Consider the following 15,332-nt stretch of genomic DNA (forward strand, 5'->3'; position numbering starts at 1 on the left):
ACCTCTGCTGCTCACCCCCGCGTCAAAGTGAACTGCACACTGAATTCAGATTATTTATCTTTCTCTCGATATGGACCTAAACGCGAGTGAAGTCTAATCTGACAGGACGGAGACACCTCTCAAACTACCTAAACTAGTTATAAATATGTTTATGTTTACTGTCGGCCGGGTCACTCATTACTGGATCAGCTGCTGCATGAGACAGACACTGACGCTGTCCAAAGAGAGGGAGGAAAAAGAGAGGCTCCGTGTATTTTTATTATTATATTATATAGAGTCGTTATTCATTTGTTTTAAAGCTCAATAAATAACAAAGAAGACCTTTGACCGGCACTTTTATAATTTTGTCGGAAGATTTAAACTTTAATACGTTGACTGGCGAAAAACTGCCCGGTTCCCTCGGCCCCCACCGCGGAGAATAAACAGAAGGGCAACCATGACAACCATGCTTCTTCGCTGCTTTTGTGGAGGAAGTTACAGCGCCACGTACAGGCTCCTACATATGTACTGCAGCTTCTCCAGCGGTTGGAGCTAAACGGAGCTGTCTCGTGTGGACAGACACTATCCGGATAACTATTGCGTGTGGACGGAAGCTTGTTTGCGATTGCGTTTGCGTTAATCCTATGCGTTTAGCCGTTTTCGTCCTCGTGTGGCCGGGTCTAAGACGTTTAGGAAATATGACTTCAGCAGGACTGACTTCAGCAGGACTGACGTCACCGAGGACTAATCAGAAAAACAACATAAATTATCTCAAACTCTCATTTTCTTAGTCCAACCTAAATTAAAAAGTATTCCATGGGGACCAGTGTAGTTGTAGCGCAATTAAAATCAGAGCAGATCCACTTCTTTGTCAGCTTGCGTCCTGACTTGCATTCTGTGCTGTTTTGCATTTGCTGGCCTTGCTGTTTCATTAGTGCGGCTTACTTTCAGTGTACGCTCACGCTTTGAGAGAAATGCTGCATTTAAAATGACAGCTCTTGCCTGCAAGTTTGCAAAAGTAGAAAATGGGATGCACACCAGATGGTAAAAAAGAGGGAATCCCAGTTGGTGAAAATGTATCTACAAATTCACAAGGATATGGCTTTGAAGGAAACCTTAGTATACATTAAATTGAGGTCTCCTTACACCAGGCCACATCAACAACAATAACATCTTTAAAGAGGCTTTATTAGGCTTTTGGCGGTTGGCTGTGTGTTATATATCACAGACATTCTATTGGCTATCTCTCCAACACATTGTACGTGGTAGGCTAAGGGGCGGGACATCTCTTAGCGGCTGACCAATCACAACAGAGCCGGGCAGCTAACCAATCAGAGCAGACTGGGCTCTGGTTTCAGACAGAGGGTGAAAAGAGGTGCTGCAGAACAGAGCTTTTTGAACATTAAAGCATGGAGACATGTCCCAGAAGAGACACTAAATGCTAATATGAACCTGGTTATGAGCAGAATATGTCCTGTTTAAGAGGATGCACAATTTCCTACAAAGTCAACCACTTTGAATGTAAAAATGTAGGGTTGTTTATCAATCTTTTCCAGATTTCTCAATTCCAGTTCTGCATCAAACATATGTTGTACTTATTAATGCATTGACTTTTGTTACAACTCGATTGTTACAGTTTTTGTTCCCAGTAATTTCTGCCCCTAACTTTGATCTTCTGTCCCTGATAACAAAGTCATCAAAAGACATTTTCTTCACCTCATTCAGTTTTGTTTTTTTCTTCGACCGGAGCCTCATTTCCTTTATACAGACTTCATTTTCTTTCTCCGCCAACACACACGCAGAGATACGTTTGGGTAACTCATTGGCATGCACCAGGCGGGTGGAGCTGACAGGGTTTATTAAAGGGATCTGGAGCCTGATGCTGTCGCCCCTCATTAACCTCAATAGCACCTCAGACAGGTTATCTCGCACGCATACTGACTCAAACGAGAGATGAATGAGGGATGTGAGAGCACGAGGGAGAGGAGGGAGACGGAAAACAGAAGCTAACCAAAGAGAAAGGAACCTTTAAAAAAGACGCAAAATGTGAGGGTGAGATGAGAAGACATAGAGTGAGAGAGATGGACAGAAACATTCATTCTGTTTCAGATCAAGTGTAATCCTCAGGAAATGTAACTCCACAAAATGGTATCCTTAGTTGTTGTAAACTTTGAGAAAACAGATAGTTTGAAGATTTGGATGAACTGGTTTTGGAAGACAGATGTGTTCTACTTAAGTGTGTTATGTTAGACAACAGAACAATGCAACCTCAGAAAAGAAGAAACCAAGATATTTAAGATAAAAAATGATTTCATTTATAGGAAAACCTGCCTTCCATTGAAGCATTTTCAAGCAGTATCCTATTCACCAACACATGAGCACATACTACAGTTTAAAAAAGCAGAAATCAAATATGAGGTCACAGAAAATGTTCGGTTTTAGTTTAATACACACAGTTAAGCTCACACACACTATTTTATCAAGGTTCAAGGTTCAAGGTTCCTGCTGAATTAAAAATAGAACAAATGAAGCAAAGAAAGTGAAAACCATAAAGCAGATTCAGGCAGGAGGCGTATAGATTCACACTTCAAGTATTAGAGAACAGAACAGTTTACAGAGAAGAGATAACATCTGATCCTTTTGCAACAAACACTATATGGTCTTTTTAGGTTTCAGTAATCCTGTGAGTAATCCACAATATTTTAGACAACAGTTATCTCATTGCGTATTATTTTTAATGTAACTACGGAAATACTGTAGCCTTTACGTACTGTAACCAGGGGCGCCGCCAGGGATTTTGGGCCCCATGGAAAGATATCACATTGGTTACGTAAACATTTTTTTCTTAATGTTCTAAAATTGTTTGGGCCCCTGTCAGTCACGGGCCCTTAGAATCGTCCTAACTTTTCACCTCCTTACGGCGCCCCTGACTGTAACCCTATTACATGTCATCTTTTATCTATATATATTGGGAGGGATGAAACCCTCTGTAATGGTCACACACAGCACACACTGCATTGTCTTGTTTATGTTTCTTATGCTGGTGCTATGAATTGTGTATCTTGTGTGTTTATACGGCGACCTTAAGACAGACGGCGACTCGCTGAAATATGAAAACAATAAATGAATTATTATTATTTTCACAGTGACATGTGTTCTCTGCTTTTAACCCATAGTACCAGGAGTCTAGTAGACTATTACTCTCTAAGACAGCATGTCATCTTAACTGGTTGCATTTGGTGCATAACTCCATCGCAACCAGTGACGTCAGAGGCGGATGTGATTTGGGTGAAAAAATGTAAAATTTGCGGAGGTTTCAAGACATGAGTTTCCTCCTATCAGAGCGATGAGTCTTGAAAGAAGTGCTCCTGTCTCTTTCTATATATAAAGATATATACTTCCAGTTCTGAGACTCTGCCTCTGAGCCCTGTGGGTGTCTGGTGAAACAGATAGCTGGAATAACTTGACCCCGCGAGGAACAACCGTCGAGCATATTGTGTTTTCAGGTTTCATATTTCAGCGAGTCGCCGTCTGTCTTCCTGTTCTCTTCTTCTGCTTCAGACCTCCTCCTCACTGCCCTCAGCGACGCCTCGCACCGTGGAGCTGTAATCACAGAACTTCTCCAGGCCATGTGATCCGGAGCTGAAATGTGATGTATGGATAGAAATAGAAAATGTGACAGTGTCGTATGCTGAGCTGTGAAAAATATCTGAAATAATTAACTCTCCCAACTCCTCCGTTAGAGTCTGCAAGGCGGCCATTCAGAGCAATGTCAGCGACAAGAGAGAAACATCTGTCCACAAACAGACAGATGCCCAAACTTAACACCTGCTTTAAACACTGTGGCTCAGGCAGCGTTGATTATATCAGGTATACAAAGAAAAAGGCACTACCATCATTTTCAAATATTTAGTCTCTGGTGTTACTACCGCAACAGAGAAATATATTCAAACTATTGATATTCAAAGCGTCTCTGAGGCCTCACACACACATCAATGATGCCCTTTCCTGTGTGGCTTTACTGAACAAAGAAACTGGCTGTAATATATTCCACCTTTTAATCAGTATTTTCTCTCTGGATGCACCGGAAGGGTTGTTAATGTCTCACTTAAAACCGCTGAACCCTCATCTAAATACATTTACAACATTTTAGTCAACTCAGATTCAGGTAAATTGATGCTTGGCATATATATAAAACATATATATATATAAAACAATTAAGAATCTAAAGTGTTTTTGTTTGTTTCTTTGTCTTTAAGTGTTTATGTGTGTTACATGTTTCAGTTTCATTGCATGCTGCAGGGAAACAAGAGATGTGCTGCTTCAGATCACTGCAGTCAGTTCTGCCTCAATCACTTCGTCTGAGTTGTTGCAATACTAGCAATCGCACACACACACACACACACACACACACACACACACACACACACACACACACACACACACACACACAAAATACACACACACACAATACAATAAAGAGGGAGATGTGACTCTTTTCCTCCGGCAGGCGAGGGAGAAACTGCACTCTTCTCCCCTCATATCTGCCTCTCTCTTATACTGTCACTCTGTATCCCCAACTTCTGCACACACACACACACACACACACACACACACACACACACACACACACACACACACACACACACACACACACACACACACACCCACACACACACACACACACACACACACACACACACACCTGTACTCTCTGCAAGCTCCCCGATGAAATGTCTTCCTTGTACTTGAAGAACAACTTTAGAGAAGCTCATATTTCACGCCAGCTCATATTCATATGAGTATGGATCACTGCAGAGTCATACATCTAAATATATGACTGCAGGAGGAAAAAGAGATAACAAAAAATATTACAAATAAAGGGGGGAGTGTGAGAGGGAGGGAGGGAGGGAGGGAGGGAAGAAATTGAGATTGCATTCATTTTGTAGCCAGATCTTTTGTTCTGTGTTTCTAAAAGGGGAGGGGGGGGGGGGTCTCCATTTAAATTGCTTTCTGTGGCAATGCAAACAGGCGTGCTCTGACAAACACTAACATGGATAAATGCACCATCTGACACACACACACACACTTCCACAACCAGACACACACACACACACACACACACTTCCACAACCAGACACACACATGAAACACACCCAGCGTCCGCTATCAACACACTCTCACACATTGCTAATGCATGTGGTGCCTGTGAAAGAAACCGGTTGTGTTTTTTTAAGAAATGATTTAACGTGTGACCTTTGTTTTAACGTTTAATTTCCAGAAACTACAGCATTTGTATTTAACATGCTCATTATGTTTGTCTAACATTGTCTATATTCAGCTCTAACTCTGTAAATTAATTGCTTGGATTCTTTCTTTTTATTATTCATGCATTTTGTACACGTTACATTATTGTTTTTTTTATCATTTTAAAATGATTAGTTGGGATTGCTTGCTGTATAAAAGTGTAGAAAATGCAAAACTATGGATAATTGAATTATGTTGTTCTCAGGTGATTGCAGTATTCAGGATACTGGCATGCAAAGACGAAATGATGACTGCTAATTCAGATTTGTTTTCACAAAACATTTGTATGTCTTATTGAAAGGTTATGACTTTCTCTCGCACTCAAATTTTAAACTTAACTTAAATGTTTTTTTCTTATATTTATACCTAATTGTTATATCATAATGATATGCAAATTGAAGCTTTTCCCCCAAGGATGTGTCTCAAAGAATTCAACACACACACACACACACACACACACACACACACACACACACACACACACACACACACACACACACACACACACACACACACACACTGGAACAAAATAAATCAGCCCGGGCATCTTGAACGGCCCACTTCGGTACCACTAGTAAATTGTCAGTGGGGGGGGGGGGGGGGGTGGGGGTGCTAGTGACTTAACCGACCGGCCAACATCATCCGACTGGGATTCGTCCCGAACGTCCGGATGGCCAGTCCGCCACTGCACGCACACACACACACACACACACACACACGCACAAACACACACACACACAGTTGCATTGCATTTCTAATTTTGCATTGGTTTTGGCATGTACAGTCTCACATACACACACACACACACACACACACACACACACACACACACACACACACACACACTGCTTGTTACTTAATCTTAAGGAAGCACTGATCAGCAGAATGTAAACTATTATCAAAGTTAAATAAGACCTTAACGCTTAACGAATACTTTTCTGAAATGCTTGAATATAAATGTTCCCTTCTTCTTCAACAGGAATAAAATAACTGACCTACAAAGTTTTCCCCTTCATTACTGTCATCCCCCCGCAGTGAAGCCTCTTCATTTCCAGTGTTTCATTTTCATATTTTAATTGAGTTGTCAGTTATCAGAGCTGTAAAAAATTCCAGTCCAGCCTATCCCCATTAAGTTAAAATATAATTACCTCACAGTTGCAGTATTTATAATATCAGAGGGCAGTGGGTGGGGATGTCGTTTTATATAATCTGACAGTTGTTCTGCAGAGATATGAAGTAGTGTTCAAATGAAGCTTGAGTTGAAATTGAATGACAGATTATGCTACAGTTGGATTATACAAACTGTATCTTTCTGTATAGTCCCCTGGGCCCAAACTGTATCTTTCTGTATAGTCCCCTGGGCCCAGTAGTTCAAAACTTGTAAACCCTATCTTTACACGGGAACGTTTGCGTTTACGCACCGTATGCGTTTTCAAAAAAGTTTTCCGTTCACACGCATTCGATTCATTTAACGTGTCCGTTCACACGAGACCGCTGGAAACGCTGGAAAGGCTGTAGTACATATGCCGGGCCTGTAAGTGGCGCTGCTGCCGCCACAAAATATACCAAAAGCAGCGAAGAAGACCCCGGAGCATGGTTGCCATGGTTGCCCTTCTGTTTATTCTCCGTGGTGGACGGCGTGTGCTCCTGCTGTAATTCTCTCCGGTAGTCCACCAGCAGATGAAAAACATCCACCTTTCCGCCTCTTCCAAGGGGCGAGGGAACCGTGCGGCAGAGTTCCCGTTCAAAAAAAATGTTTCGCCGGTCAACATGTCCGTTAAAGTTGAAGTCTTCCGGACAAAATTAGAAAAGTGCCGGTCAGAGGTCTTCTTTGTTATTTATTGAGCTTTAAAACAAATTGATAACGACTCTGTTCTCTGTATAATAATATAAGAATAATTAACGGAGCCTCTCTTTTCCTCCCCCTCTTCTTCTGAGAGCCCAGCAGCTGATCTCTGAGCAGGAGACGTGGGGAGAGGGAGGCGGGGCTATTTCATCGTTATCAGAAAATGATTGTATAGAGGCGTACAGACGGAGCCGTTTGACCCCCAGAGCGTTCCGTTTGCAGATCTATCCACCTTGGGACCCGTTATCGTTTGAGGGGTCCGTTTCTATCGTTTTGTTACGGCCTCGTGTAAACGAAAGGGCAAGAGAAACTATGCGGATACAACCCGTATCGTCTTCGTGTAAACGAAAATAGATCAGAAAAGTGTATTGGTGTGAAAAAAAACAACCAAAGGCACTGCACTACAATAAATAAGATTAATTTATTTGTGGTATTCTAGTATGTCACTTAAAACACTTCAACATACATCAACATATCAAAAAGACAGTGCAGACAAACACAAACCACATATAAATAGCATTAGACGGAGGCCCTGGAGCATCATGTTCTCATTATCATCATCATGAAAGGTTAAACATTGAAGATGGAAATTGAATGTGCTACATGTTCTCGTGTAGCGGCAGAGGTGAGAACATGTAAAAGATCTGCAGACTAAATATAGACTCACCGTGCTGCTGCTTTGGCTGCAGACTTCATTAAAGATACCCGACGGAGCTTTTTAACAGCTAAGCCTGACTGGAGTTTATGTCTCAGGTCACATTTGGAGGTTTTCAATCTGTTCACTTCTGCCATCTGGATGCACTTCCTGTTAATGGTGGTGAGAACAATACTTGAGGGTATGTCCTAATAAACATCGTCATTTATTTCCAATGGTTGACAGCTAATGTATCTAGCTACTTTCAGGGTTCTGGCCAAAAACGCAATCACATAATAGGAAATGCTGACTCATTGCGGGGTTCTGGACTCATTCCTGCACCACTTAGGATACCAGATAAAGCAGAGATTAGACACGTAGGAGGAAGAAGGGCAAATAAATAAAAAGAAAGAAAGATGAGTGTAGAGCATGAGACTCAATGATGCAAGTACCCGAGATAAGTGCCATCTGAGGGCACACGGACACGACACACACACACACACGCACACACACACACACACACACACACACACACACACACACACACACACACACACACACACACACACACACACACACACACACACATTTCCCCCACAGCATAGAGCCCCAGTTCCACATGAAAAATGTTCGCTCTGTACTCCCTTGTTTACAACCGGGCCACTTTTCAATTAGCGGGGCAAATGCACACACACACACACACACACACACACACACACACACACACACACACACACACACACACACACACACACACACACACACACACACACACACACACACACACACACACACACACACACACACATACACAGACAGCTACAGTATGTTGACACAGAGTTGGGGCACACAATGGCATGTACACACACACACATGGTGCAAGCATATTTTTCAGAAGAGAAAGCTATCAGTTGAGAATACAACAAATGAGCTACACACATATACACACACACACACACACACACACACACACACACACACATTAACATACATGGGTGATTATGTGTTCAATTACACAAGAAAATGACGTGTGTAAAAACACTACATATTGAATCTGGGATTTTCTATTTATTTGGATTTTTCATGTTTTATTTTATCCGTTACTAGATCACTTTTACTTTCTCAAATCATGTTGGGGAAAGAAACAACACGCCTTAAAATGAAAATATGACAAAACAAATAGATTACATAAAGATTTGTAGTCCCAGAGGAGCATTTGTTCTCAGAGCCAGTACAGAGAGATACAGACAGATACTGAAACACATAAATCCTTCATGAATACATTCATGCCCCTCCAGTATCACATCAGTGTCATCAGGCGGTGAGTTCAGGGCTGCTGTGACAGAAAGAGACTGCTGAGAGCGCTTCTTCATCTTAAAGTCCTGTAACTCCGACCAGACGGCAGTAAAGTCAGGTTCAGATTGAGGGGGTGATCGGTGTCATTTGGTGTTATGAGTGTTAGGATGGTGGTTCATGTCTGAGAGATTGGATGTGGAGAGGCTGATGGTTTTGCAGGCGGTGTGTGGAATTCTGGGAAGTTAGCTTTTCTTGGAGAGGGTTAACATGTGAACAAGAGGGGACGGTGGCTTATAGGGTAGAATATATACAGCGTTATGAGTTGGTGTAAGACAGTCTTTACTGGGATTGTTTAGGTATAGATTTGAATGGCCAAACTATCCTACAATTTAGGATTGTCCACTAAAAATGCCAGGTTTTTTTTCTCACGTTGGGAAATGTTGCGATCACGTGACATGGTATGGAGGACGGAACATGACTTAAGTATAAATAAATAAATGTACACCGGTCATTAGAAATTAATAGGACCATTTTTTTATCCATTTCACGTTTTGAGAGGGTTTTTTGTGAATATACAGTACTACCGTACGTCTTGCCCTGTAGACCAACGTTAGTATTTCACGTTTTTTGTGAGACTGGGTTGACTTTTCTGGGATTGTTTAGGTATAGATGTCATTGGTTGATCAAAACTGAGGTTAATGTTTAAAAGGGAATTATACAAGAAACACAGGAATTTTGAGTTTAAAACTCAGGATTAGGGTTAGGGTTGTGGTTTTGGTATCTACCCTTGACTATAATAAAACATTCAAAAAAATAAAATGATCTTAACAACTATTTATCTTTTAAATAACGTTAACTACAGTAAAGGGAACAATCTATTTGACACAGCTGAAGCTCTGGCCTTCCTTAAAAACTAACTAATTTAATAAAAATCACAGTTGTATTACACACAATGCAGTGTTTTTTGAGAACAAAAATTCGTAACTAATGTAATTTTTACATTCTGACGAAAAATAAAAATGATTATGAATACAAAATAAAATAAAAGAAGCCTCCCGTGAGTTACTACAAGCTATAAAGTAGATTTAAAAAACGTTTTATAGAATAATGCGTTGTAGAAATGCGTGTGTGCACCACGACAAAGGAGCCTGTTACGTTCCCTTCTAAATCTAGGGGGTACAAAGGGAAGTAACAACACACAAGGATGACCAAGCACGACAAAAAAGGAGAGAAAATCGATCTCTGAGTAACGAACAAGTCGTTTAATGAACACGACAGGAACACGGGCTCACCAGCCAACTTGCACAGAATAATACAGCATCAATATATCACGGAGCTCCCCTCCTATCAATCGGCAAGACACAGGTCTGCACACATGCAGCCAGAGGAGGAAAAAAGGAGACCCCACTGCAGTCTTCCTCCGGTCCTATATGGAGGCCCTGATTTGGAATTAGGAGCACCTGGGGAGAGGCTGCACCTGGGGACAATCAGGCTGCACCTAGGGAGTCAGAGGGAGAGAGAGAAAAACACACACGACCACACAAACACTACGGCACGTAACAGAGCCTCATTCACTTTACATAGGGGTTGTTTGCGTGGTGCCGACACGTAAATGTAACAAAGTTTGTGACTCCACCACGCATTGTGGTGTTAAGGAGTCGTGGTGGAGTCACGCATTCTGGTGAGATCAGGTTGGATATACCCCTGAACATCAGCAGGAGAAGACTCTTTAAAGTAGAGACACTACATACTGATATGCACCTGAACATGAGCAGGAGAGTACTCTTTAAAGTAGAGACACTACATACTGATATACACCTGAACATCAGCAGGAGAGGACTCTTTAAAGTAGAGACACTACATACTGATATACACCTGAACATCAGCAGGAGAGGACTCTTTAAAGTAGAGACACTACATACTGATATACACCTGAACATCAGCAGGAGAGGACTCTTTAAAGTAGATGCACTACATACTGATATACACCTGAACATCAGCAGGAGAGGACTCTTTAAAGTAGATACACTACATACTGATATACACCTGAACATCAGCAGGAGAGAACTCTTTAAAGTAGATACACTACATACTGATATACACCTGAACATCAGCAGGAGAGGACTCTTTAAAGTAGATACACTACATACTGATATACACCTGAACATGAGCAGGAGAGGACTCTTTAAAGTAGATACACTACATACTGATATAGATACTTTAGAACACATCATAGCACAGAGACAGCTCTGGTTAAAGTCACAAATGACATTCTAATAGCCTCTGACAAGGGACTTGTCTCTATTCTTGTTTTGCTCGATCTCAGTGCTGCATTTGATACTATCGACCATGATATCTTATTGCAAAGACTAGAGCACTTAGTTGGCATACAGGGAACTGCTTTAGACTGGTTTAGGTCCTATCTATCTGAACGCTCTCAGTTTGTACGTGTCAATGATGAATCTTCCACGCAACCCAAAGTTAGCCATGGAGTGCCACAGGGCTCAGTGCTCGGACCTATTTTGTTCACATTATATATGCTTCCATTAGGCAATATTATAAGGAATCATTCTGTAAACTTTCATTGTTATGCGGATGATACTCAACTATATTTATCAATCAAGCCTGATGAAATTAATCATCTAAATAAAATTCAAGACTGCCTCAAGGACTTAAAAACGTGGATGACCTTACATTTTTTGATGTTAAACATGACCAAAACTGAAGTTATTGTACTTGGCCCGAAGAATCTACGAAACAAATTATCTAAGGATATACTAACTATGGATGGCATTAATTTGGCCTCCAGTGAGACTGTAAGGAATCTTGGTGTTATATTTGATCAGGATTTATCCTTTAACGCCCACATAAAATCAATTTCAAGGACCGCCTACTTCCATCTACGTAACATTGCAAAAATCAGGCATATCTTGCCTCAAAACGATGCAGAGAAACTAGTCCATGCATTTGTTACTTCAAGGCTGGATTATTGTAACTCTTTATTATCAGGGTGTACCAAGAAGTCAGTCAAGTCGCTTCAGCTGATTCAAAATGCTGCAGCTCGTGTACTAACCAGAGTTAGGAAAAGGGACCACATTACTCCTGTTCTGGCTGCCTTACACTGGCTCCCTATAGAACACAGGATAGAATTTAAAATTATTCTTCTCGCCTACAAAGCCCTTAATGGGCAGGCGCCATCTTACCTTAAAGAACTCATTATGCCCTACTGTCCTACTAGGGCATTGCGTTCCAAGAATGCAGGGTTGTTGGTTGTTCCTAGAGTCTCTAAAAGTACAATGGGAGCCAGAGCCTTTTCTTATCAAGCTCCACATTTGTGGAATCAGCTTCCAGTTTGTGTTCGGGCGGCAGACACCCTATCCGTTTTTAAGAGTGCGCTTAAGACCTTCCTTTTTGATAAAGCTTATAGTTAGGGCTGATTAGATTCAGCCCCTAGTTTTGCTGATATAGGGACATCTTACTTCTTCCTTCTCTCTGTCTATACCTGTGTACTCTCATGTTCCGATTAACCCAGCTTCCCCAAATGTCTTTCTTTTTGGTGTCTATATACGCCGGGATCCGGAGTCATGGATGATCCTGCGCTCCTCTGTCCTGGATCGCGAGCCCTGGATCTTGAGTCGTGGCTGTGGCCCTGGATCATAGGTCCTGGATGGATATCCTCGTGGATTCATTTTCCTATTATACACACATGCATTTCCAAACATTTGGACTACCTATGTTGCAAATGTATTATCTTTTCAATTTACACACGGCATCTATTGCACGTCTGTCCGTCCTGGGAGAGGGATCCCTCCTCTGTTGCTCTCCCTGAGGTTTCTCCCATTTTTCCCTTTAAACTGTGGGTTTTCTTTGGAAGTTTTTCCTTGTACGATGTGAGGGTCTAAGGACAGAGGGTGTCATATTGTCATACTGATATTTTGTACAAACTGTAAAGTCCACTGAGACAAATGTAACATTTGTGATATTGGGCTATATAAATAAACATTGATTGATTGATTGATTGATATACACCTGAACATGAGCAGGAGAGGACTCTTTAAAGTAGAGACACTACATACTGATATGCACCTGAACATGAGCAGGAGAGGACTCTTTAAAGTAGAGACACTACATACTGATATACACCTGGACATCAGCAGGAGAGGACTCTTTAAAGTAGAGACACTACATACTGATATACCCCTGAACATCAGCAGGAGAGGACTCTTTAAAGTAGAGACACTACATACTGATATACACCTGAACATGTGCAGGAGAGGACTCTTTAAAGTAGAAACACTACATATACACCTGGAAATTAGCATAATATGTTTTCTTTAAATCCCTCACCTCTTCTTCTGCTTTCTTTTCTTCTGAATTCAAAAGAACACCAGGTTTTAGTTAAATGTGTTGGTAGTAACTTTGTATGACAGTAATCTACATTCTTATATTCAGTTTTACCTGCTTTAAAGCGGTTTTCTCACATTTGAAACATCGCCCTGGACTCATGATCCGTAGGAAGAGGAGGAACTGTTGGCGTAATACTCTCGAGACCCGAGTACTCACTCAGACTGCTGCATGAATGTATGGATGCACCGGTGCATACAGTAAATGCATAATAGAAAGTGAGTCTGAGAGAAAGAGGGCGAAGAGGTTAATCATATTGAGAAATGCTCTTCTTGGCCTTTGAACATGAATTATACAGGAGCTACTCTTACATACATTCACAGGAAACTGACACGGTGGAATAGTGAATAAGGCTGTTTTTGAGAATAAACTCATTAAAAAGTATATTTAATGGTCAGGGAAACTCAAAAAACACAGTACAAACACTGTCTTCACAAATCTGTTTGAGGCTTTACTGCTTTGTTGACACTATGCCTCTTTATTATGTTGTCTTTAATGCATGGAGAAAGCTTGATGTGTAAAATCATAGGCTTCAAAAACGTTGTGAATCAATGTCTCAATGTCATTTATCTGCTTGATTTGGTCCCTCGTTCATTTTTATTATCTGTAAAGTTCACACGATATTAAAGGTGGGGTAGGTAATTTTGGAGAAAGCAGCTCGAGTGCGCTAGAATTTGAAATTACACAACCGGAAAAATCTGCCCCTTCCTTCAGACTTCCTTACAGAGCCCCTCCTCCAACACACATGAACGCGCACATGACCAATGAGGGCACGAGATAAGTTTGTGCACAGATGGAAGGCTGACAGGCAGGTAGGCCATCCAGTTACTTTAGCCGGGCCGGCTCAGATAATTGGTCGTGCTTTTTACAGCGTTACGGCTTCCACAGGTGACATTTTTTAATGTATTTATTGTCAAAGCATTTAATTTATTCATTGCTATCGGGACGTTAAGAGCATTCCATGGAATATAACAAAAAGTGTTTCTGAAGTGAATTACCTACCCCTACCTTTAAGGTGTCTTCGGCTCTTTTCTGCTGCAACAACGTACATTTCCCCTCTGTGGGACGAATAAAGGGATTCTGATTCTGATAAAGTGGATCAAAAGGCAGGAATGAAATAGGAGGAAGAGCAATTTCAAGCAGTGCCTAAACAATATTTGTGTGATACATTTCAAAGCAGACACCCACATTGCTTTATAGGATCATATTAATGGGATTATAGTCAGGGGTAGATTTGAAAACTCAAACGCTAACAACACAGCAAACATGGAGTTAAGTCCCAAATAGCTAACATCCATTTCCAACCAACCTTTTTTCAGACAGATGCCTTAAAAGTGGAGCTGGTTAATTATAACTGTCCCACTTTGTAATTTGCATTAAAGGTCTGTCTATCAACTAAAGAAAGCCCACTTCATTATTCTTCAGAAAATGGGTGCTTTTATTCGTTTGAGTTCCATTTAAAAATGAAACTACTCCAAATGAGTAATGCACACTCCAACACACTGATTGCTGGTGTGAAGTCAGAGTAATTATGCATTCCTGTTCTTCGATGGCACTTAACGTTGTTACCTTCTTCCTACGCACATTGTTCTTTGACATGGATTGAGTGAAAAATAAATACATGTAACTTTGAATATGCGGATTAAGAAAAGCTTGAATGATGATTGAAGGACAAGTATATATTTATTGTAATCCCTATTCCTACAATCACAATCAACACAACAGTTCAGAGACGCAGTTTGGAATGAAAGGAAAACACTCATCGATTTATTTTTCCTGTGTGTGTGTGTGTGTGTGTGTGTGTGTGTGTGTGTGTGTGTGTGTGTGTGTGTGTGTGTGTGTGTGTGTGTGTGTGTGTGTGTGTGT

This window comes from Gymnodraco acuticeps, unplaced genomic scaffold (genome assembly GCF_902827175.1).
Source record: "Gymnodraco acuticeps unplaced genomic scaffold, fGymAcu1.1, whole genome shotgun sequence".
NCBI classification, from domain to species: domain Eukaryota; kingdom Metazoa; phylum Chordata; class Actinopteri; order Perciformes; family Bathydraconidae; genus Gymnodraco; species Gymnodraco acuticeps.